The following is a 25,747-nucleotide window of genomic DNA, read 5'->3' as shown; positions in this document are numbered from 1 at the left end:
GAGTGAATGTAAGAGTTTTCAAAAAACCACATATTTACTTTTTTTGTGTTGTGTATGCTGTTGGAAGACATCAGTCAATTCATCATACTACTAACGAGAGGGAGAATCTTTATCCTATGTAACTTTATATAGACTTGAATTTGTTTTTAGATTTGTTCTCAATTAAACAATCTTCCTTGAGTTTATTTCTTTATAAAATCAGTTTACATGTTGGTAAGAATGTGATTGTATGTGTGAATAAAACACGTGACTGTTTTTAATGTATATTTTGGTTGTCAGGTTTCCATTCCTTGTTAACTCCTTCCTTTTTTCTCAGATATTGTAGTCCACCACCAAGTTAGGATTGGGTGACATACAACAGTGGAGATGACTTTGTGCTTGCTCTTGAGCAGGAACTTCTATCTAGTAGATTCTAAGCTAGGACAGTGGTAGTAAGATCTGATTGAAGAAATACTTAGGAGATGTCTGAAAATTGTAAGCGAAATTTATAAAATCATTTTGTCTTCAGTTTTTTTGGAGATTGATATGGATCCTTCAATAGTTTAACTTGTTAATTTTTATCCTTTTGCTTATAATTTTCATTTTCCTTGTAATATTCTTTTCCTTGTAATTTATATAGTTTTTTCAGGTTTTTTTTCCATTTTATTTTCCCATTTATTTTTTCTTAGAGCTAAATATTAATGAGACTCCAGATACCAAAATATTTTAGTTTGGTACTAACAATTAGAAATTAACCCCCTTTTGGGGGGGATAATAATTGTTACAGAGTACCCATGAAATACTATTTAGCTTTTAATTTTGTGGTAAAGAGAAATAAGAACTCCGTTTTCTTTCTTTTATTTTTCTTTAGTTTCGTATTCATGTCTTAAGTTTTCGCTAATGAGAATTATATATTATACTTGTTCTGAATTTTTGCTGGCTCTAGGATCTTGCTAGGATATAGTAAATACCCAATAAATTTCTATTTGATTTGTACGTATTGAAGCATTGTTATGAAAAATGATAAAATATTTTCGTGGTAAAACATAGTATTATTCTACTTTTTTCACTTACTAGCAGGAAGAGTTAGTGTGGTGATGTTCAAATTATAGCATTTATTGCTTATTCTTTAAAATTTTCATAAAATGTCTGTTTTGAATCAGCTGAACACATTTTAAAGAGTATGCTGTTATATGAATTTTAAGTCTTTTAATGGTTTTTACTCGTAGAGCATTTAATGAAATATGAACCGTTTTTGGCTTCACATAAAAGGCAACATTTTCCCTGTTCAAGCAAAAAAAGAGAAAGCTCGGTAAATGTAGGTCTTCATTGCATGAAGAGAGCTACTGAGAAAGCTGCTATTTCTCGCACGTATTCTCAAAATCAACAAAATACTAGCAGCTGTGGTTGAATTTACACCACCATGCTAAACTCTGCAGTATCTTAGTCCAGCTAACTATGTACCATTCTGCAAATTGCAAAAGAAATCTCTTAAATGATTTAGTGGACAAAGACTTCAAAAATTCTGTTACAGTTATATCAAGTCTTCTTTGGAGCTATTTATTTTCTATTTTAGCTTCCTCTACATTTTATAGTTCCACTTATTTAAAGAATAATATCAATGCCAATAGTAATAAATAATATGAACACCAATAATAACACCAATATGTATATGTATAGTGGAAAATTTGTCATAAAATATGCAAATCAAGGCACCCATGAAACTTAAGTCAAAATGATGGCCTTTTAGTCCCAATCTACTACACTGAACAAGATTCCTGTTGCCCTTCACATCCTCTGTCAGCCCTCTAGAATTATCTTTGAAGTCACTGTTGTTACAAGTATGGAAAAAAAGGAGAAAGAAAAATCTAACCTAGTGTGCTTAGACTCTCATTGAAGTCAATGACAATTAACTGAACAAATCTATCCCTCTTTCAGTAGTGAAGTATCTAATAATATATAACAAGCTACATGTGATTTGGTATTGTTTTTTAGAAAAATTTTAGGTGTCTTGCTAATTTCTTGATGCTGTGTCATAATTTTAGCTTTTGCATAACATCAAAGTAGATGAATTACATCTTCTTCCTAAAGAGACATATGCACATGCCATTTAATCTGGATTTTGTTTTTCTAACCTTTAAAACTATATAGGTATTACTTTTTTTTAAAACAAAGCATGGCTTTTTATTAGAGGGTGAAACATATATTAAAAATTAAGTCCTAGTTGCGTGTTATTTGAAGGAAGCTTATTAAAATCTGAATTATGTTTTACCTAGAAACATAAGTATTCTTTGCAGAATATTAATGAAAATCCAACTAACCAAACTTAAGTAATTTATTTACCATGAAATGTCTGTCTTTACTTCATCCTTTTCCCCTTTCTTCTTTCTCTTCTTTTCTTGGATATGATGCTGCTGCCAAGAATGTTAAATTCCAGTCACTAACATTGAAAAAGTTATTTCCCCACTGCACACAAGTGAAAATTATTTTTTCATGTCTATTATTTTCAGCCTGCAGTTTCTGGGAGTCTGCCTCCTAGTGTTGATGATGTTCCATGTTAATAACAATGAGTAAAATTTGAGATATTTCAGAAATATGGCATTTGCTTGTTATGGTAGCATTTTAAAACAATTTTCAGTTTTTGGGCAAGACTATTTGACAGCAATAAACATGTGTGAAATGATACTGTTTTGTTGGCTGGAATTGTGGAAGAAAACAAACCAGTTTAAAAAACTTCCTTCATGATTTTAGTTGAGGTAGTAAAATCATGTGAAAATAATATTTGTGACAGTTTCATTGGGAAATATTTGGGGATTTTGCACTAAAATGTGGTCTGTAACTTTAATCCACCTCTGCAATGGTGAAATATTCAGAAATTAAGTTAAATATTTGATTGCATAATTGCAGGTATGCTCATATTGTAACTTTTGGGATACTTAAAATAGTTACTGAAATTACATTAACTATCATTTAACAGATTTTTTTTCCTTTTCACTGTAGTTAGTTAACTTGGTACAAATGCTGAGGAAGTAAAATAGAAAGGAATGATAAAGTCTCAGAAATCCACTCTATGTTGGATTATTTTAGGATATGCCAATCTTTCTAGCCTAAGAATTGTTGTAATTTGATTATGTCAGATTTAGATGCCTGGCTATTAGAATGTTTTCTTTTTCTTTTGTGCACAGTTGGGACCATTATTTTTATGGAATTTGGTGCAGGGAGCCTGACATTGAGGCTTAGTTTTACAGGAAGATCTTTTCAGAGTTGTCAGGAAGTAGATTCCAAATGTAATTGTGCACAATCTGGCCACTTATTCAGTATTTCCTGACTTTCTGATAAGACAAAGCCCAGACTGAGTGAAATTTTCAGTGAAACCTGAACTTTTAGATTCTAATGCATAATCCTACAAGTGGGATACTTTTAGTGGGCTTTAAAAAATACTGAGAATTCTTTTTGAAAATTACTATCCAAAAAGTAATTGAAATTACTTTATAAGTAGATTCATGTTTTTTTTTAAACACACATTATCTAATGTTAAAGATGGGTTTTTTCAAACTGAGGGCCTCAGAGGGGAGGGGGTGGGGGAATGGGATAGGCTGGTGATGGGTAGTAAGGAGGGCACGTATTGCATGGTGCACTGGGTGTTATACACAACTAATGAATCATCGAGCCTTACATCGGAAACCGGGGATGTACTGTATGGTGACTAACATAATATAATAAAAAATCATTAAATAAAAAAAAAATAAAGATGGGTTTTTTAAATTTAAGTTTTGGAACATTGAGGACCCCCTCAATTGATGAAGCAAGTTCTGTTTATTAAGAAACCTCAGCTGAAAAGGAAAAGGAAAATAAAAGGAAATAAAGTATTTCAGGCTTAGGCTATTTCTTACTTCAAACAAACAAAATTAAATATTCCTACTCTTTTTTTTTTTTTAATATTCTTACTCTTTTTAGAAATTTCCTGATATAAACAGAAGGTGCAGTATCTACATGGTTATGCATTCTTTTAATTTAATGCAAGAAATTTCAATTCAGCATAAATGGTAAAACATACACGGCATTCATACAGAGTGTTGTTAAGTATCATAAAAAGAAAAATACATTAAGTTCCTTTGTGTTGGAAAACACTATTCCTGTATGAGAATCAAGGAAGGAGACAGTTACCTGTAATTTGACATTAGATAAATATCTTTTTCTGAGTTAGCAAGTGAAATTTGCTAAATTTGTGCTATTGATGAGATAGTTTTCTTTATGATAGTACCTAACAGTTCTATTAGAATTAGTAGTTTTTCATTATTTTGGTTTCTTTGTGGTTTCTTTGTGATCAGTGTGGTTTTTTTTATGTGTGGCTTGGCAAAATGTGTCACTTAGGTTGGTATGAATCTAAGCTTAATTTTTTTTCATGTTTAATTATTTGAAGTATTTCTTGCAAATCCAAATCCATCTATCTGAATAAATGCCATGCTAATTAGAATGAAAAAGTTACAAAAATTTTAAAACTTGTATGTTATCAGGGAAGAAATTTGACATTTTATTTATTTGGAAAACAGTTAACAAAGCACAAATTAATTCTATCTCAGAATCCATTTTTATATTGTTTCATTATGCATTTTTATTGGGATACTTCTTTTTGATCTAAATCTGTTTAGAATCTGGCATGCTGGAGTGGAAACCTTGTGAACCCTCGAAAGCCATTAGAGTATGCTAGAGAAAAAGAAAACAGAATGAATTAAAAACAACAAAGAAATTAATATGGTAACTTTCCATGTTGAAACATCTAAATACCTGTTTGGTTAGTTGGTTCCTTCCTTTTAAAATATCCTTCCTTATTTTCCTTCATTCCTTCATTGCCTTTCTCCCTCCTTCCCTTCCTCTCTTGTTTTTCTCCTCTTTCTTCCCTCCTCCATCTTTTTCTCTTCCTTCCCCCCACCCCTCCAGTGAATGAACAAATGATGATTAAACATCTGCTATGTTTTGGCATCATGGCAGGTGGTGGGAACAAATAGAAGAAATGGAAACAAGTTTAAAAAGATGCTTAGAAATGGAGAACATATGACTGAGTGCCTAGTTTTGTAAATTCATTCAATGAATTTTGAATGTCTTTTACTTTGCTAGGCGCTAGGGATTTTTTGCACATACGAGGCTCATAATGCAAAAAAATTTGGTGCTATAATGGAAGTATATACCAAATACCATGGTCGTATGAAGAAAGGAGCATCTTGATCAGCCTTCAAAAAAGATTCCTTATGCTCAGATTTGGAAGCCTGGTTCAGATACCTCATGTGTTATTAACAGTTATTTAATATCAGAATTTATGAATTTCAAGATTGCAGTTTTGCAGACCCAGCCTTACTGCTATCCCAGAATCTTTAGAGTTATTGGTGGGTGGCAGTGGGAAAACATTCTCTACTGTTACTGAGTTATCTTCTCCCTGTATTCTGGGGAGTAAGTAGTCATCGCAGTTGTCGTCTGGGAATAGGGAAAGATGGTGTTTCATTCAGAAAATGAAATGTTGTTCGTTGTCAGTATGCATCAAAGGATGGCTAGAGCCGTGCTCAGGACATAAACTTTGAACTGCTCTCATATTCGTTTCTCTCCAGGTCACTCTGCTAAAGATAGATGTGGTCCCCACATCACCTTCTTGACACATTATGTTTATATTATTAAAAATTTTTTAAAAGTTGTTAGATTCTGAGGCTCATTCTCAAAAGTTTATGTGGGATCTAACATATGGTAGTATTGGCATTTCTCCAAAATTAACTTAAAAACAAACTTTTGAATGATAACCCATGTGTTAATAGACAGCTTCTTGGAATAGATTGCAGTGTAATGTTCTGGAATGTTGATCCATATCTGATTATTTCTGACCTAACTAATGTGTAAAAAGTTTTTTTTATAGTATCAGCAGAATACAAATAGCTAAAAATAAAAACTTTAAAGATAGAACACCACTTTCAAGTTTTTTTCTTTTTAAGATTTTATTTGTCAGAGAGAGAGCAAGCACAAGCAGGGGGGAATGGCAGGCAGAGGGAGAAGCAGGCTCCCTGCTGAGCAAGGAGTCCGATGTGGGACTCATCCCAAGACTTCCGGATCATGACCTGAACTGAAGGCAGTTGCTTAACCAACTGAGCCACCCAGGCGTCCCCATTTTCAAGTTTTTACATTTTTTCAACATGTTTATAATTGGCAGAGCAAAATCGAAGGCAGTATTCTGAGGATGGTTTGAGAAATTGATATTACTTGAATATTTAAAAACCAAAACATACTTCGACTTTTATCTGGTCCTTCTAGGTTTTATATTTGCTAATGCATCAAAGCATGTATTATTCTGTACTAAATTCTGTACACAACTAAATTAAAAGACATGGTTTCTGCCTTCAAGGTATTTACTGACTTGGCCTCTAGGGTGCCCAGAATCAATATAGGTATGACCAAATAACTCTTTCCCTCCCCCTCTCCTTTCTGCCTTCTCTCCTATCTTCCCTCCTTTTAAGAGTGAACAGTGGGTTTGATAACAGCCATTGTCAGCTGGCAGACTTTTTTGGCTGTTGATACGATAAATGCCTTAAGTATCTTAGAAACTGTAATAGGAAAATAGTTAAAAATGCTCTGTGGTGTGGTATGTAAATATAACATTAAATTACTATTGGTGTATAGATAGATGTAGAACTGATTAAAATGTATAGGGCATACAAAAATTAGTAAGTCATTGTCCCTGTTCTCCTAGGACCTCAAGTCTAGTTTGAAGAGCACCAGATATATAAGAAATTGTAATATAAGGGCAACCATAATTAGTGCAATAATGGAGTAGCATTTTGGAGATAGAGTGACAAATTTAATTGTTTTTAATTCTAAACTTTATGCTTTTTCCAGTATTTTGAAGAAATTTGGAATAGAAGAAGAACAAAAAGAAGTTTCAGAACTTTAGTAAATCTGTTTTACTCTAAGTTGTGTAGAAATGTAATAGAAGGTAAAGTTAAAAAGTTTCCAAATTCCAGAATTTGGAAAGGTATTAATTTTCCTAGAATATACAAGTTTAGATATTTATTAGTAATTCTTGTGGATTTATAAATACACTTCTGGAGATTCTGCTTTTTATTGCCATTTTGGAGCTGCTTCTCATTCCAAAGACCTTGGGTAAGATCAGCTGTTTAATATAAAGGAAATTAACATCAGCATTAAAGTTTTTGCTACTACCCATTTTGGAACATATTTCCCTCTAGGATCAATTTTATGAATATTTGAAAACATGATATGAATGGCCAATACTGAAAAAATAGGAAAGCTCGTTGATTAAAGACTAATTATTGGGCTGGGATATAGAAATAAATCCTAGATAAGCACTGAGGTTTGCAATCAATGTGCGTTATGCTTATTATTCTAACAGAATCACATGTTTGAGAATATATTCACACTCTTAATTTCTGTCTTTCTTTAGCTGCCATTCCCATTTTCCTTGACAAAAAAGATTCACAATTTGAGAAGAAAATTCAAATGAAGATTTCGACCTCTTTTTGAGGAGATAGTGATGTGTTCTTTTAAAGAAATTCTGTCTTAATATATTAAGTATACCCAATTTGTCTCCAGCTATCTTTATTTTTTTTTTTCAGCTATCTTTAGAAATGGAATTTATGGTATGTACTTGAGGATAGGAAATACAGAAAATTTAAATGAGGACATATTCATCATATGTTAGGAGAAATAATTTTTTTTTCCCCTTAGTCGAGTTTGATTCATTCATTGATCCAGTATTTACAGGGACCAGAGAAATCAGCCTGTGCTCAGTACAGAGAGGCCGTTGCTATACTGGCCCGCCATCCCCTGCCCTGGTCATTCTGTACAGATAAGGACCCTGCTTAGCTCACTTTCACAGCCATCTGACAGACGCTATGGGGCTGTGCTTGGGACCCAAGTTCCAGAGACAGTGCTGGACCCATTGCCCCTTGGCATTAGGCCCTCTGGGAGCACTGGGGCTCCAGCTGGTTGTCTTAGTCCCCCACGGTGAGTGCCTTGCAGAGGCTGAGGAAGCTGCCAAGGCAGGGAGAACTGAGTGTTAGAAGAGAGATTTTGATAAGCTGAAGTTTTTGGTTATTTTGTAATAAATTAGGAGTTGCTTATTTCATAAACAGGGTAGATGAAAAAAAATAAGCTCTTAGGATGGCCCTGTGAATTTTAACTCCTAGTTTTACCTTACGTGAATGTTTTGCATGATGCAGAACTAAAATACTCATAAAAGGCACTAGAGATCAACCAGAGTTGAACTAGATGTGTTCTGTATGACTTTAGATTAGTATGTCTCTTGTTAAGTTAAATTAGATTCCACTCATTGATAGCAAACTGAAATTGTCCAAAAAGTTTTCAAGAAATAAGTAAATGTTTCTCTTGAGATTCCTAGTAATTGTTTTGGCATTTCCAAAGGATTTTATTTTCTTGGTTAGATTTTGAACAGTAGCCGTATACGTCTTCTAAACAAATTCTTTTATGATAGTGTTTTTTTTTTTTTCCCCACAACCCCACATCCCAGGAGTCAGTTTTTTAAGTTAGTAACCGTGTTAGAAGTCCTTATAACTACATCACCTTATTAGTTCAAGAGTGTTAGGTAACAGTTGTTATAATGTATCAAGTCTATGGTGGTGTGTTTCCCCTAGCTGATTAAGTTTCCACTCAAAGTCTACACCAGTGGAATGGAAGGCATATGGCAATTTTTACAGATCTTGACCTAGGCCACTCAGCAAGGACATTGCAAATTGTTAAGGGTCGCATAAAGTTATGCCATGTTTGACAACAAACATGGTGACTTGGGCATGAAGTTATTATTTACTTTGTAAAAATTAAGTTGTAATTTTTTTATTAGATTGTTCTTTTAACTGTAGAATTGTTTTCAAGCTATTGCTCCTTAATCATAGAAACAAGCTTTTCTCTGCAGTTAGGCATATCTGTACACGGATGGGTGTACAGTTCTGCCACTTTACAAACAGACTAATTTTATGAGAGAAACTTACAACACGTATGCTCTCTCTGTGTGTAATTGCCTTTGTGTATGTATATACATGTACATGTATCTATAATTTTTAATTTTTTCCCCATTTTAACCATTACTCTGTAGTATGATTGATACTTTCTGTCAACATTTCGGTTTGGATAAAACCACCAGTTTTCACAAGCCATGGTGTAAAAAAAGAAGTGTGTGTATATATATGTATTTGTGTGAAATAAATGTTTTTTTTCTACCTTTTGGGAAAAATTAATTCATAATTCAGTACTTGAATGACTTCATATACATGTGTCACTTATATTCATCCATGTCTGTGTCATATTAACATATAATTGTTGGTGTGAATGACCTGTTATCATGATTTCTGTTTTAATGAAGACAGATTAGTGATTTATATTTAAAGGGAGAAGAACTTAACCTTAAATCCTAGATTTGTAGTCATTATCCTTATTCTTTTAGTTCTGTTTCTGCTGAAATAGTATGACATCCACATTGGAAATTTGGACTGATGCTTGCACAAAAATGAACTTTTGCTTTTTTAAAAAACTACTCACAAAGAAGGACATGTTCAGACTACCTTTTGCAGTCTAGAGAATGCAGCACTGACCATAGAGAATTTTCTTAGAGTGCAAGACACTGGGGAACTCCTTGTGCAATGCTATTACAAGTGGTTTAATGTTTCTGAATGGCATAGGTTAAAGGGAGTGTCAAGAGGATGGAAACCTCCTTGTATTGACCCCTCTGAGACAGTGTATTCATGTCAAAAACTAATCAAGTGCAGCTGCAAGATTAATTGTGTGGGGAAGTGTAAACACAGAAAGCTGTGACCTCTACTCAGAGCTCTGTTTTATGTACAAGCATTCACTTTGGAACTACTGATTGTGAACTTGAATGGACAATAATTTACTCAACTGAGCATAGAGTAGTAGTATTTAATAATTATTGTTGGGCATGAGATGGATGCCTGCAGACTTCTCAAGTTGAAGCATTTGAGAAACTAGCTTAGGCCTAAGTGAGTGAGTAGAGGGAAGAAAGAGCTTGAGTTTGTAAAGCCGGGAGAGAAGTTTGCCACTGTTACCCTTTAAATCTTTTCCTTGAACCCGTCTACTTATAATGGAATTTCACTTTAATCCCCAATATAACTTGTCCTTCTCTAAGTCTCATTAATATTTGTTATAAACTCCTTATTAAAATATGTGTAAAATAATTCATAATTCTCAACTTGATAATTATTTTACAGAAGTGAAACAATGGTTTTAAATTATGAGATGAGAACTAATTTTATTTTTAATAGGAAATAGCTTATCCACCTAAATATTATAATTCATATGGGCATTCACAGGGCTTTAGGCTTTGTCTACATGCATACAAAAATGTTATTATTTGGAAAGTAACCTAACTGGATATTTGAATAATCTTGTTAGGTTTTTGGTAATCTTAGAATTAATTCAAGATGGTCAACATTATATAATGCTTTGTCTTTATAGTGTATAAGTCATTTTATGATTTATTTTAGTTTTTTCTTAAATATCAGTAGACTTTATTTTTTAGAGAAGTTTTAGTTTCACAACAAAGTTGAGAGGAAAGTATGAAGGATTCTCATATTACCTCCTCCCTCTCTGAGCCTCCCTTCTTATCAGCGTACCCCACCAGAATAGTAAATTTGTTACAATTGAAGAACTTACACAGACAATCATTACCAACCGAAGTCCAGACTTTACTTCAGAGTTCACTCTTCTGTTGTTCCTTCTATGGGTTATGATAAATCTATAATGACTGTTGTTGCCATTATAGTGTAATACAAAGTTTCATTGCCTTAAAAATCCCCTGTGTTCTACCTATCCATCCCTTCTTCCCTGCAAACCTCTGGCAACTGATCATTTTATAGTTTCTTTGCCTTTTCTAGAATGTCATATAGATGAAATCAGATGGTGTGTAGCCTTTTCAGCTTATTTTACTTAGTAATATGCATTTTTAATTAATTAATTTTTATTCTATTTTTAGTAATATGTATTTAAGATTCCACTGTGTCTTATCGGGCTTGATGGCTCTTTTTTTTTTTTTTTTTTCTTTAAGTACTGAATAATATTCCATTGTATTAGTTTAGCTTTTAGGAATGGATCAAGCTTAATATGTTAGTGCTGTTATTTAAAAAAAACTCATTTTAATTTTTCATTCTTGTTAAGTAAAGCACATTTCAGAAACTGAGGTACAGAAAAGTTAAATAGGTTTTCCAAAATCACATTGCTAGGAATTATAAATTCAGGAATTCAATCCCAGAAGATCTTGATGCTGCTATATCATCCTGTCTTAGAGAAGGATTATGTTAACATAAATAAAATCTGATATGTTGGAATTTTAAGTGCAACTAAATTTTTATTAAAAATACTGTCTTTTTACATCTTTCACATTCTATTCATTAGCATTATTTTTTGTATGGAAAATAAACTGCTTTGGGAAAAGAAAATGTAATGAGTCTGTATAGCTTGCTATTTTACCGAGGTTTTAACTAGAGTGTTAGTAGATGCAGTTTAAATTTCACTAACTGTAAGATTTTATGCAGTACAGAGTTTGTCTGGGCTTTCATCCTTTTGTAATCTTGTAAAAAGATTTTATGCAATACAGAGTTTGTCTGGGCTTTCATCCTTTTGTAATCTTGTAAAATATATATCTTTCCTGATGCAGTCAATGAATATAACATGCTAATTGTTTAGGTCATTGTTAAGACATCTGCTACTTGAAAAAGTTAATTTTATCGTATGATGACAGCTAATGTCAGCTGTACATTATGAAAGCTCCTACTTTGGGAAACATGAGAAATAATACATAAACCTAGTTTATGTATAATGTGCCTTTTCCCCATCATGTTTTCAAAAACCTGATATTTGATAAAATTACATATATAATTACTATACTGAAAAACTTTACTTAGTTGCTAAATTATTTTAATATTAAATTTATATTAAGCCATTCAGGAACTTTATTTTAATGACCATTACACATGCATTGCATGTGTAACGATAGTAATGGAATCTGTCTTGTAATTGCATTTGCTCAGACATAGGAGATTTAAAAACATCTCCCATACATAAATATACATGCATGCTTCTGGTTTTTATTTTAAAGAAAATTTTATAAAAGTGTTTATATCATTTCCCCTTTAGTAGTTTGCAGTTTTATTAATCTATATGACTTTTGAGGGAAAAGTGGCAAACCACATGGGTATCTTTATAATATAATACTATTATATTATGCAGATGTGTGTGTGCATAACATATTACACGTAATAATGATTGACAATTTGGTGTCAAGCATTGTGCTAACTTAGTTATGTGGATTTTCTCATTTAGTTTAATGTTGATAACCTATGAAGTAGATGCTATTGTTATTTTCATTTTACAGAAAACTATGGTTTAAAATCAACTAAATGCCACATGATCACACTCTTGATAAGTAGGATGTTGTCAAGAATTATAAAGAGTCGAGATTTTACCCTACCTTCACGCTAACAAATTAGCCTGCCTTGGTTTCATGGATGTTGGCAGAAGACATGAGATTTCTGTTCAGAGACAAAAGACTATAAGAGCAATAACAGTAGAAAGAATATTGTTATTTTCTTGTGATGGTTTCTGGAGCCCTCATTGTTCTAGGGTGAAGTGAAGAGCACCATGTGACACCTGCAAACACAGTAGATTGCATGACAAGCAGAAAACTCTGAGCCTGGGGAACCCAAATCTTTTATAGTAGGCAGTAAACATGCTTTTTTGCTCCAGAGCAAAAAACTGTATCTTCCAAAGTTTTTCAGTGTATGCAGACATCCTTGAAAGACAGTCTGGATCAAAAGGTGAGTACCTCTCTTATAAGACATGCAGAAACTTGAAAGACCTATGTAGAAGTTTTCTCCCATTCAAGTGTTGGTAGAATGACTCCAGAGTGAATCTCTTAACTATTCCTTGTTATACCGTCTCCCCAAATAAAATATTTTTGCCTTTATTCTTTCTTTTCCTTTTCTCCTTTATATAGTCTTTTCTAGATTCTTCTCATTCAAATAATTTTTAGAATTACCCTTTTCTCTCTAGCTTCACTGCCGTTACTTGTTTCTGGATGCTTGTCCTCTTTTGACTCAATTACTGTAGATAATCTGGGAGGTCTTTTCCCTTGCTTTTTGTTTTTCTCGTTCATTTTGTTTTTGGCCTCTTTCTGAAAGTCCCTTATGAATCTATAATAGCTTTACTTGGCCAGTCTTTGTTCTATGAATGGGTGGATTGAATATTCATACAAATGACCCATCAAACCCAGGCCCTTTGGCCTAGTATTTAAGACCATCTATAATTTGTTCCTTTCTTGTGTATTCAACTTTTCTTCCTACTGCTTCCCTACAAAGTACAATATAATACTTGTTTCTATAACTATTCTGTATTCATATTGTTTCTTCTATCTGAAATGCCCTTTGTGGTTCTTTTCTGAGTTCTACCTGTTCTGCTCTACCTTCTGCATGAAATTCTCTGAGACAGTTTGGAATGTACGTTCTGTGAGCACTTACTCTAGTTTAAATCAGTGTTTATTATTTAATGCTAATTGTTGAATTAAAATAATTTTTGCTAGTTTTGTCTATGGCAAAAGTCAGGGACTATGTCATCTACATTCTTTGTATGCTACTGAAAGAAATGGGGCTATGAGCCTCAGAGGAAATGAGAAGTTACATAGATGGAAAAAAATAGGTGTGGAGATAAGTTATAAGGAAGGTATGGGAACATGGTTGAAACGTAGGTTGGTTTTAAGGAGTAGTGTGAAGTGGGATGGGATAGTTCCAAGACTGTTTGATGGAATGGTGGCTTTGGATTTTCGATAAGCAATGAAGACCTACTGTAGATATTTGAGTAAGAATGGTATGCTGAAGATGGTGCATTAGGAAAGACATGTCTGTCAATTTACTATGGATTGGGAGAAGTGAATACTAAGAAGCCAGCTAGAAGGTATTTGTAGTTATCTAGATGTTGTTGGATAGCATAGATATTTTAGGTGAATACTAATACTTGGGAGGGGCCAGAGGCTGGACTAGGATAGAGTCATTTCCATTTCTGTAGTGGGACATAATTTAATACCACAGTTTATGTGAAACCTTGATATTCTTTGAAAGTTTGATATAGCAAGTGATGTTACAGCCAGATTTTGAAAAAATATCAGTTAACTACTTAACATTTGTGATGCTAATGTAGGTCTTGGGGAGATGAATAAGAGGTAGTCTCTTATTTTTCAGACCTAAAAGTTGGCTGAGCATGGTAATTTGTTAGATTTTTGTTCATGTTCTGTGTCCCTTCCTTGTCCTGAGTCCATATCCCATGCTCTGCCCCTCATTGTTTCTCATGCTGCTGATCAAAAGTGTGGGGAATTGGAGAATTAGGAAAACTAGTGAGTGCCTTGGTGGGTCTTTGTCTCCCCTCAGAGAGATAAAACCTCTTGGGCAGATACACTTTTTTTTTTTTTTTAAAGATTTTATTTATTTATTTGAGAAAGAGAGAGTTAGCATGAAGTGGAGGGGAGGGGCAGAAGGAGAAGGAGAAGGAGGCTGCCCACTGAGCACATAGCCTGATGCAAGGCTCGATCCCAGGATCCTGAGATCATGACCTGAGCCAAAATCAGACCCTTAACTGACTGAGCCATCCAGCCACCCCAAGGCAGAAAGGCTTGATAGGATGAACATGGGGATGTACTTTCTTACTAATTATAATAAATCTTCATTTTCCTTTTTATCACTAGACCTAACTGGTCACTTATGTTTGCACAGGTGGTTGTGAACTACTGTTCTAATCATTTAAAATGTAATTCACTTTGTAATACTTTCATTGAAACACAGCTTTGTAGTAACATTTCATAAAGTGAGGAAGTGATATGCATCTGGTTTGAAAAGTCCATACTCTGTTCCAGATTGTTGGCAAAACTTCAGAAACTGCGTCTGAGAGTGATATGTAGTCATTTGTGTGAAATGTTGTGACTTAGTATTCACTAATGCTGGTGATACATGTCTGTATATAATGGATAAAAATTGAGAATTGTGGAAATTTGTCATAATTAATCTCAAATTACTCCAGGACTACAGAAAGGCAAATGATGGTACATTTAACTCATGCAGGGATTTTTAAATGTTATGCTCTTTTCTTCCTATCTCACGGTACAGATTACTTTCATAATTGTTCAGAGATGAAGATTTATTAAATAAAATAATATAAAAACAAATCTCACAGTGAGGGCAAATTTTTCTAAAGTATCCATAGTGTAACCTGTGGTAGTGTTGCTAAGAGGCTAATCAGAAACATCTGTTAGGAGTATTCACATTTAATATTAGTTTGAGAATATTTATTACATACATATAGTGTAGTTAATCAGAATAAAAAGTTTAGTGTATACAAGTTTAATCTTTAAAGGTATTTTGGCAGGATACTAATAATTTAAGAACTATTCTAGCAGGAACCATTATTTTGGGGATTTTATTTTCATTTTCATTAAAGTCTTGTTTACATGTTGTTGCAATGGGTGAGTAAACTTGAAATTACCTCCGTGCCTGGATTCTTTAATATATATATTTTTTGGTTTTAGTATGTATGTTAGAACCTGTGTTGGTCAGAATAGTTCACTTAAAGGTAAGGTTAATAAAAATTCTCTCTCCCTCTCTCCTTTCTCCCTGTAATGTTGAAAATTATGAAGACATGCATTTGATCTAGGCAAGGCATGAGGAGACAGTATACCTACCAAAGTAGTAGCTAGCTATCACTCTTAGGGATTTTTCTGATTAAATTTATTGATGATACGTATGGCACAGGATCCTAGGGTAAAGGATGAGGAAAGGGAGGTAGGAAACTTTTTAGTAATTGTAGCTCAGATGTGTTTTAGTTTGAAGCCTTGGGCTATTTGTTTTGGGACATTAAGTTCTTGCATCACCAAGTTTTATGTTTTAAAATATTTTAAAGTTTTACCTGGGGTGGTGAAATTAATAATTCTGCTTTTGTATTGCCCTTGGAAGTTTTGCTGTGATCCTCTTACCTTATGGCTCTTGTTCTCTGATTCCCTGTGATCTTTGCTGTACCTGAAATAGTTTAGGAGACTTACCAGGTGTTCCTTAGATCTCTTGCTGGGATTCAAAGACCACACGTTTCTAGTTTAATGATTTGTCATTAGGTAACATTGTTTACTTAATTGAAAGCATAAATTTTCCAGGCTGTAGTAACAGTAATCACCACCACTTATTGACCCTCGTCACTGTGCCAAGTAATGTGCTAAATGCCTTACGTGCATTTATTACTTTATTAAGTCCTCAAATAGCTCAAAAGGTATGCATTCTTAGCCCCATTTTTCCAAATAGAAAACTGAGGCTCAGAGAGGCTGTCTCAGTTGCCCAAGATCACACACACTAAGGGTTTAGAACCTCAGGACTTTCCAGAATAACACACTCCAACAAACTTTGGAGTCTTAAGTTTTCAATGAAGTTGGATTTTGGTATTTCCTACAAATAATAACTTTATTACCATCACATAACTGTACTTTTCATATATGCCTATTTTGTTAAAGATTTATTTAAAATAAAGCTGTCATTGCTATTGCTAAGTTCTCTATCCCTGGTCTTCCATCCTTAGGCATCCTATTGTCACGGACTTAGTGAGGTCCACAGAGTAAAAAATATATCGAAGAGAATTAGGAGGAAAAGACAGAAACCTAAGGAGACCCTGTAGAATTGGGGAGGCTGCAAGAACCATTACAAAATGGTACTCTCAACCATTCACTCCCTTGAGTTGGTATGCATTCTCTTCTCTTTATTCCTTTTAAAGCTCATTTAGTTGATTGGGAGATGGAGTTTGGGAAGACAAAACTAAAGAAATCTGTTTTTAAACCACTCTTTCCTATTGAGCCCTTCTTTGTGAAGATCGCCAAGTATAAAGCATTGAAATTCTCTTGAGATAGTATAGCAGATAGTAAATAGGTAAAGAAAGGGCTCTTTGGGGGCGCCTGGGTGGCTCAGTCGTTAAGCGTCTGCCTTCAGGTCAGGGCGTGATCCCGGGGTCCTGGGATCGAGCCCCACATCGGGCTCCTCTGCTGGGAGCCTGCTTCTTCCTCTCCCACTCCCCCTGCTTATGTTCCCTCTGTCGCTGGCTCTCTCTCTCTCTCTGTCAAATAAATAAATAAAATCTTTAAAAAAGAAAAAAAAAGAGGGCTCTTTGACTTCAGAGCTGTGAGAGCTTGGGCATGTTTATTAACTTTTTTAGTATTATCTTCTCATGTAAAATGGGTATAGTGATACATATGATTTATTAAGAGGACAAAATCAGATATTATATATCTGTCTATACTATATATCTGTGTATCTCTATATCTTACATATCTGTCTGTGAAGAATAAGGCTTGATACATAGCAAACACCCAATAACTGGTAGTGAATATTAACAGGTAATACAACTAATCTGTATAAAAGTCATTGTTTTTTTAGTAGAATGTGTAGACTTCGTTCAGTTTTGAACTGTTTAAAGATACACGGAGACAGTAAAATTTAGAAGAGTTTATTTGAGCAAATAAAAAATTTAATCGGGCAACACCAAACTGAAAGTGGTTGGGAGTGCTCTGTGGACAGGCGCGGGGAAGGGCTTTACTACAACAGAAATGGAAGCAATGCAAGGAAATTATTTGATTGGCTATAGCTTAATTGGGTGCCTTATTTGGGAAAACCTAGTTTGTTGATTGTTGTGATTGGTTGTTCTTAGGTTTCAATTTCTTAACCTTGAGGCATTTACAGAATTTATTCTAGCTTAGGTTTTGGCTTGTGTATGAAGGTTGCGAAAGCGTAGAGCGCCCTCAGTCTAAAGACTCTCTTGTTTAATTACTTTAACACTGCCCACTTTAGCTCTTCTGCATTTTTTTTTCTTGGTGGTAAATGGTAGTAACTTTGACTATGTCTTGTCCCAATGTGGGAGTTACAAAATGTGGATTAAAGCAGAGATATGTGATTACTCTAAAGGATCAGAATGGTTCCTAGGTCAGAATAAAATTTGGCTGAAATGTAATGGAATATAATAATAATTCTGAAGGAGGACTTTGTAAATTACAGAGGGTGTTGGTCATTCATAAAAGGGAGAACTAGGAGTTGTAGATCGAAAGTTAGCAGTGCCAGTATAGTTGAGAGAATGCCATGGCCTGAGAGTATAAATGTCCTGTGTGTGATTGGTGTATTTCTCCTGATTTAATAGAATTGTGTTTTTGTTTTTGTTTTTGTTTTTAGCTTGACATCACTGTATATTGAATTCATCTTGCTCTGATGCTTTGTTCACCAGTAAATCTTCTGGTTATAATCCGGCTTCTTATGGAGCTTACATTTAGAATACAAGAAGAGTATTCATTAATAAGAGCCTTAGAATGTATTGTTGCTTTGGCAGTTAAGTTTTACATTGTAAATTTATAAACTACATTTTGGCTAGAGCTGTCACTGATAGCTTGATGAATGTCAGTAAGCATTTGTAAAATGGTCTCTTTGGATACTAAGATATCAGATTTCTCTGCCTGCTGAGAGTCAGACTGGTGCCTCTCTAGTAGTGTCCCATGGAAGGTGTGCTGCCAAATTTTAATAAATACCAAACTTTTATTGTTGCAACTATACAGTTCTCTTGTGACATCATACAGCAGAACACTGACCTTAATGAATCATGCAGAGTGAAAAAGTGTGAGATACCTAGAGTGTGATGAGAAGCCAGCACCAAAGAATGGTCTGGCCATTTGAGAACTTGGCTTCTACAGTTAGATGAGTATCCACTTATACTCAGAGACTCTATTGAAGGGCAACTTTCAAGCTTCCAAACCAGTAGGTCCTATATCTGTTATTCTCTACTGGATCTCCAGCATGGTAGCATGTATTCAGGAAATTTTTGTGGAATGGGTGAGTAGATTGAATATTCAGTCGGTGTTGAATAGGAGGTCAATTGTGGACACATAAAGCATAGAATACAATTCTTTTTAGAAAGACTACTTTTTTTGAGGTATGATTGACATACCAAAAGCTGTACATATTTAATGTATACAACTTGATGAGTTTGGAGATAGGTATACAGCTGTGAATTCCTTGCTACAATCAATGCCATAAACCTATCTGTCACATCCAAAAGTTTCTACAGACCTCTTTGTTCTTTCTTTTGTGTGTGTGTGTTCTGTTTTGTTTTTGTGGAATGTGCTCTTTAATAACCTAATAAAGATACATATTTAGGCCGATAACACATCTATTATCCTCTTCTAAAGGGTGATTTAAAAAGACCTTCTAAGCTGTTCGGTTCAGCAGCAGAAAGTCTGTATATTTGAACTATTATATCTGAACTATTACTTCGTCTTTCCTTCCCATAGCATTCCATAATGATGTAATGTTGGAAAACAGAGCTTTAGATCCTTAAAATGAGACAAAAAATGAATTCTTTTATAGAAACTGTGATCCATTGCTCTATTGTAGTAGTTGTTGTAACCATGGCTGACTTTGGTGTTATTCTGAGTCTTAAATTTCTTTTTTTGTGTGTGTGTGGACAATGCTGCTATGAACATTGAGGTGCAAATGGCCCTTCTCTTCACTACGTCTGTATCTTTGGGGTAAATACCCAGTAGTGCAATTGCTGGATCATAGGGTAGCTCAATTTTTAACTTTTTAAAAAAAATTTATTTTTTTTTAAAGTTCCATGATTTTTTACTTGCGTATAACACCCAGTGCACCATGCAATACGTGCCCTCCTTAATAAAAAATATGGAACGCTTCACAAATTTGCATGTCATCCTTGCGCAGGGGCCATGCTAATCTTCTCTGTATCGTTCCAATTTTAGTGTATGTGCTGCCGAAGCGAGCACTGAGTCTTAAATTTCTTAATTCCAAAGTGCTCTGAGCACACAAATAGGTCGAGAACCTCAGTTCTAGACTGTGGTGAATTCTTGATGTAATGCAGTCCTGCTCGGGATCGGTGGGGCCCCTGGGTGATCTTCTCCAGGTGCCTTGCCCGTGAAAAACAGTCCTGTTTTCAAACTTCCTTTGACTTAGTAGGATTGGTGGTAGGTATGCTTAAGTCTTATTTACAGAATACCTATATTGGAAAGTTACTTCTTGGTAGGCTGTGCTGTAGGTCATCAGGTGAAGTAGAGTTTCCTTTAAGAAAAACACACTACCTTATGTAGTTCAGACTCTATAACACTTTTTTTGGTGTGTGTTTTATTTTGGCTATAGCACCAGGTTATGAGGCAAATATATATATATATATATATATATATATATATACACACACACACACACACACACTAGTAATTATAGTGTTTGCTTAATTAAATGGTCTTACTTTAAGTATTTAAAACATTTTCCCTTATATTACATCACTATGGAATGTTATAGGAAGGAAAAACTGAAGCTATGGGTCACTTATGCACAGTTTCTGCTGCTACAACAATTGAATGATTCTAAGATATTTTTCAGCCAAACTTTTGAATAAAGAATTGGATAAAGATGTGTTAGCTGCCAAAATATGCATCTTTATTAGGTCATAAAAAGTATGTTCTAAGTTTTATATATCCATAATTGATTTCCTATTCAACACTGATGGAATATATAAGGAAATATAGGTGCTAAAGAATTTTATTCTATTATTATAATTTCTATCATATATGTAAAATCAACAATTCATTGGTATTTAGTAATGCAAAATCCCAAGTTTTCTATACATTTTTGGATTCATTAAAATATTTCAAATCATCCTAAATTGTTTCTAAAAGGTGTCACATATTTCTTTCTTAACTAGAACATAACAAACAACTTAAATTGTTCATTATTAATATAAATATGAAATATTTTATAATCCCATAATATTTGTACAGTTAGGACCTATCAAATTGGGTAGGGTTTGTTACTCTACACTGAATGATCTCCAGATGACTATTAATTTTGAGCTTAGCTTACTTATTATCTATTGCTGTATATAGTGAACCACCCCCAAACTTAGTGGCTTCAAAACAGCAGCAGTTTTATTTACTTATAATTCTGTGCATTAGCAATTTCATCTGGGCTTAGCCAGGCAGGTCTTCTGCTGGTCTCTGTTGGGATCACTCACACAACTCTGATCTTCTGGTGCTTTGTGGTCTTAGATGATGTTAAGCTAGGCATTCGCTTCTCTGTCTCCCTGGTCTCTTCCCCTCCGGTTGGTTAGCTTTGGCTTCTTTACACAGTGACCTCAAGGTCCCAAGAGGTGATACTGGAACCTAGGTTTGGGAGTCACACAGTGTCACTTTTGCCATATTCTGTTGCTGAAAGCAAATCATAGGGCTAACCCAGGAAGGGAGGGAAACTAGTCTCTCTCCCTTTCTTTAACTCTGATGAACAGAGCAGCAAAGTCAAATTGCAAGGGGGCATACACATAGGGATGGGAGAAATTGTTGTAGCCGACTTTACAAACAATATAACATTCTTAACCAATTTCCTATTTTGCTTTTGGTTTCAACTGTTACATCATTATTATCTTTATGCCTTTCTCTAACATCCCAGTCTCTTACCTTTCTGTTCTATGAATTTGCTACTATGTTTTTGAGACCACTTAACCCACATTTCTAGAATGACATGTGAATTAAGAAACAGACTTGCTGTGAGAAAGGACATGAGGTAATTTACTGTAAATCAAGTACATGCTAGTTGTGGCATCTCTTTTGGGCTCTGAACTTTTTTTTTCCCCCCCAAACTTTGTGCCAAGATAGTGTTTCCTAAGATATTCTCATGTAGAGTTTTGCAGAGCCTCTCCAGAACTACTGTATGGCATGGTACGGGAGACAAAACAGTACCTCAAGCACAGCATTTCTACATTTATTTATTGTATTTATGATGTATTTATTTGATTTACAGATTTGATTCCATTTGAACAAAAATTTTCTTTGTTTGAATTTATTGTATTATTGTATTATTTCTACATTTATTTATTGTATTTATTGTATTTATTGTATTATTGTATTATTTCTACATTTATTTATTGTATTTATGATGTATTTATTTGATTTACAGATTTGATTCCATTTGAACAAAAATTTTCTTTGTTTGAAAAACAAAACTGCCGTTTTAGGTATTTAGATTTATTGACCGGCTGGGTTTTGGATAGGTGAGGTTAATTATACAGTTAAAACACAAATGCTTTAAAGTCTTATGAAAATACTTTTGCCTTAAGCCATTTCTAAAATATATTTTCTCAATGGGAAAGTTGTATGCTTTAGTTTTATCAGACACTTTAAAAACGTATTGTAGAAGTTTAGCAGTCCCAAATTCAAAGCACCAAATAACATAGAAAAAAATGAAATTATACAAAATTAAGGACTAACTTACATCTAAGAAAGCAGTGAATACAGTAAAACAGCAAAATGAAGAGTCTTAGTATGTTTAAGGAATATATATCATTTAGCCCAGCAATGAGGGAGTAGATCTTTTTTTAAAAGAATTTGAAACTTTATCAGAATTGAATGCTATTTAAATGAAAAGGAAATAATTAGAAAAAAAAGTTATTCCATAAGTTATAGGTGTATTTTTGAGGATATGAAAGCTTAAATGAGAAGAAAAAAAAAGGTTTATTAATGTTGCTATAAATGCATATGTGATCCAGGTTTGGACCTGTCTGGAGCTGAAAGATAGTCCAATTACTCTCTTCCTCCATGGAATATCTTGGGTGACTCCTTTACCATTGAGTACCTAAAAAATTGATTGAGATTGTTTAAGTGTCCCTTGTAGTTCTGACCTACAGAGGGACCAAGGTATGAGGTTATCATCTTTGAAGGACAGGTTTTGTGGAAGGTTCCTTTTTTTTTAAATTTTTTAATGAACTAGAAATTACAGGTGTAATTTAGAGAAGGTAGATTTCAGTGCAGTGATGAGGAAGAATTTTCAAATAGAACTGTCCAAAAAATGGATCTGGTTGCCTGGCAAAGTTGAGAATTTTCTCATTCTGGGAAAATTTTAAGCAAAAGCTATATCATGGTCTTTTATGGTCATCACGGAAGGGACTCATGAAGCAGAGAACTGGTTAGATTAGATAGTTCTCAGCGTTTTATCAGTGCTTAAGATTATATGAGAGGTCCACCTAAAAAATCTGTAAGGGTTCCTCTAGGTCGGTGGTTTCAGCTGGGGGCAATTTTGAACACCCTCCCAGAGATAGTTGGTAATGTTTGGAGACATTTTTGGTTGTCCTCCCAGGTGTTGGGAGTGCCATTGTCATCTGGTGGGTAAAGGCCAGAGATGCTGCTGAACATCCACAGTGCGCAGGACAGCCTCCCACTTCTCAGCCCCTAACAACAAAGAATTGTCTCCAGTGCCAAGGGTGAGAAACTCTGGGATTTGGTTCTGGGGATCTGGCAGAGTGAGTGATTTAGACTGTTGTCTATTTGCTCACTGAGACTGGTCTGAGCCTGAAGTGATTAGTCCAGCTCGTGCTGGCCTCAGGCAGAAGTGGGGAGTAGGAAACAATTGTTTTCAACGGCTCCTTGTCCTGCTCTTCACATTGTCAATTCCATTGCTCGCATGCTCTGTAAGGTCCACCTCTTACCTTCCTTCGGGGCCGTCCTCTCTAATGACTTTTGATCTCATCAAACTTAGCTCCCTTGGGTCCTATTCCTTCAACATCTGTTCTCTTATTACCTAGGTAATAGAAAAATGTATATACCTACTCATTTTAATTTAGTGCCCTTCTCTTAATTGGTGATAATACCTGAATCTCTTTTTCTCCCCTCTCGAGTTATGGTGATTCTGCTGGATCTTTCCAAGATGGACAGTTATCTACTTAGAGGGCTGTAAAATTTACAGGTTGTCATTCATGCAGATTATATGTGAATACTTTATTAAAGCAAGACAATGGGATTCTTGTCTAATATCTGTTCAAAATGATTTAAATAAAAATTCAAACAAGACATTAGAAATATTTACATGCATATATATAAAACTAATTAGAGCTAGCAACTCAGATTAAAATATCAGTGAAAGCAATTTGAGTATTGGAAATTATTAATACTAAGAATGATCTACAATCACTTGGGTACAGATTGCTTAACTTTTGAAGGTTAGCTGACCATCAGTTTTATTTACATATGTATGCAGAAATGGGATAATCAGGCAATAGTTTTGTGTTGATATTTAGTTGATATAAATTAAATTCTTTGATTTGTAGTTTGGTGACTTAACAATCCAAAATGAAATTCAAATGTCCCCTTATTATTATAGATAATGGAAAAAGTTTTCTCCTAGTCCTTCATACTCTCACTCCTAAATAATGAGTATATTTTGTTGAAGAATTTATTTGTTGCCCAGCTAGTTCTCAATATATATAAAAGTCTATTTCCAATGAACGTTTTGAAGCAGAATAATTACCAATATTTTAATGTTTAGTTTTCACTTAAAAACTGGTCATTGTACCCTTTTTCACTCTCATAATAATGAAATCATGCTTCCACAAATGCCAGTTTATACTTTGGCTCCTAGCTTGTTTAAGATGAAGGAATGTACACGTAGGATAACTCAGACACTGAGACTGTGTGTACCAGGAACCACCTGCTTTCCTTAGGGGCCTTTTCTATTAAAATATTAATCAGACTATTTGTTGTTATGACAGAATTTCCATTTGAAAATTTTGGCTAACATACATGCATACCTCATTTTTGCCCTATATTTAATATACTAAGAAAATTACATTTAGAAATGCTCTTCAGAACTTTGCTGTTTCTACTCCCAATTAGTTTGGTTTATTGTTACTAATTAAATTTTGAAGACCGAGAAGCCCAAGTCATATCAGTTTCAAAGTGCTTTGGGTGTTGTGAGGACTTAACTTTTTAGGGTATTACTCTGTTTCACTCCTAATCATCTTTCCAGCATGACAGTATTGGGTGGTTCTGCTCTGCTGTTAAACTGCTTATTTATCTCATTCTAACTTTGTGGGTGGAGACAAGAATGGTATTTAGACATGGTGTTTTAGAAATATCCCAAGGATGTCTTTCTATGTGCTATAATTTATAGAATTTTATTTTGAAAAGGCTCTAACTTTGTAAACTGTAAGATACCTTTAAAAATAGCTATCTCAAAAAATCTGAGTCAGATGCGAGAAATAACTAAGTCTATAATTTCAGTGAATGTTTTTGTTGTTGTTCTTAACCATGAATTCTATGTCCCATATGTCTATATGTTCATTAATCTGCATTTTCAAGGTACTACTTTGGAATATAACCTAGAATAAGTATAAATTCACATTTTTGGGATTATTAAATGTAATATGCTAGAGAAAAGTAAACTAAAACTGCAGCTAGCTAAAGAAGACTGTGAGAACATTAAGAATGCTGTTGTGAAAAGGCTTAAAAAAGACCTTTGTTCAACTCTTCCAATGCCTGTTAATGACATCTTTTGGGGAAAAAAAATTGGGAAGAAAAAACAAAACTTATTTTTCCTTACATGACAGTTTCCATAGGAGTAGATGATTATCAGGTTGTGAACATAACTGAGGGACTAAATACTATGTGAGGATCACAGTCTTCATCCTGAAGACTCCTAGTCCTCTCAGCTGTAGGAGTTATGGAAAAGCAAGTAAGATGGAGAGAAAAAAACAAGGTGGAGGTTTCTCTGAGTTTAGACTATACTCAGATTTGCAGGTATATTGTTTTGAGTTTATTTGGAAAGTTTAGGGAATACTCTCCTTTGGTAAGAGGATTCTGAAGAGGAGTTGTAGGTATAAACCAACCTATGTACCCATCTGCCTTTATCTG

The 25,747-nt window shown here is 34.2% G+C and overlaps 1 protein-coding gene and 1 non-coding gene across 3 annotated transcripts in view; one reads left to right on the top strand and one right to left on the bottom strand.

The window, feature by feature from the left end:
• The window catches only part of TMEM135 (transmembrane protein 135), a 253,268-nt gene that overhangs the window by 123,638 nt on the left and 103,883 nt on the right, over window positions 1-25,747 (top strand). The window lies entirely within an intron of this gene.
• Window positions 19,734-19,840, bottom strand: LOC113269549 (U6 spliceosomal RNA). The gene has a single exon (XR_003321477.1). It is a non-coding gene; the product is annotated as a U6 spliceosomal RNA (small nuclear RNA).

Source organism: Ursus arctos, unplaced genomic scaffold, assembly GCF_023065955.2.
Source record: "Ursus arctos isolate Adak ecotype North America unplaced genomic scaffold, UrsArc2.0 scaffold_22, whole genome shotgun sequence".
Taxonomy (NCBI): domain Eukaryota; kingdom Metazoa; phylum Chordata; class Mammalia; order Carnivora; family Ursidae; genus Ursus; species Ursus arctos.
This window is presented reverse-complemented; position numbering and strand designations above follow the sequence as displayed.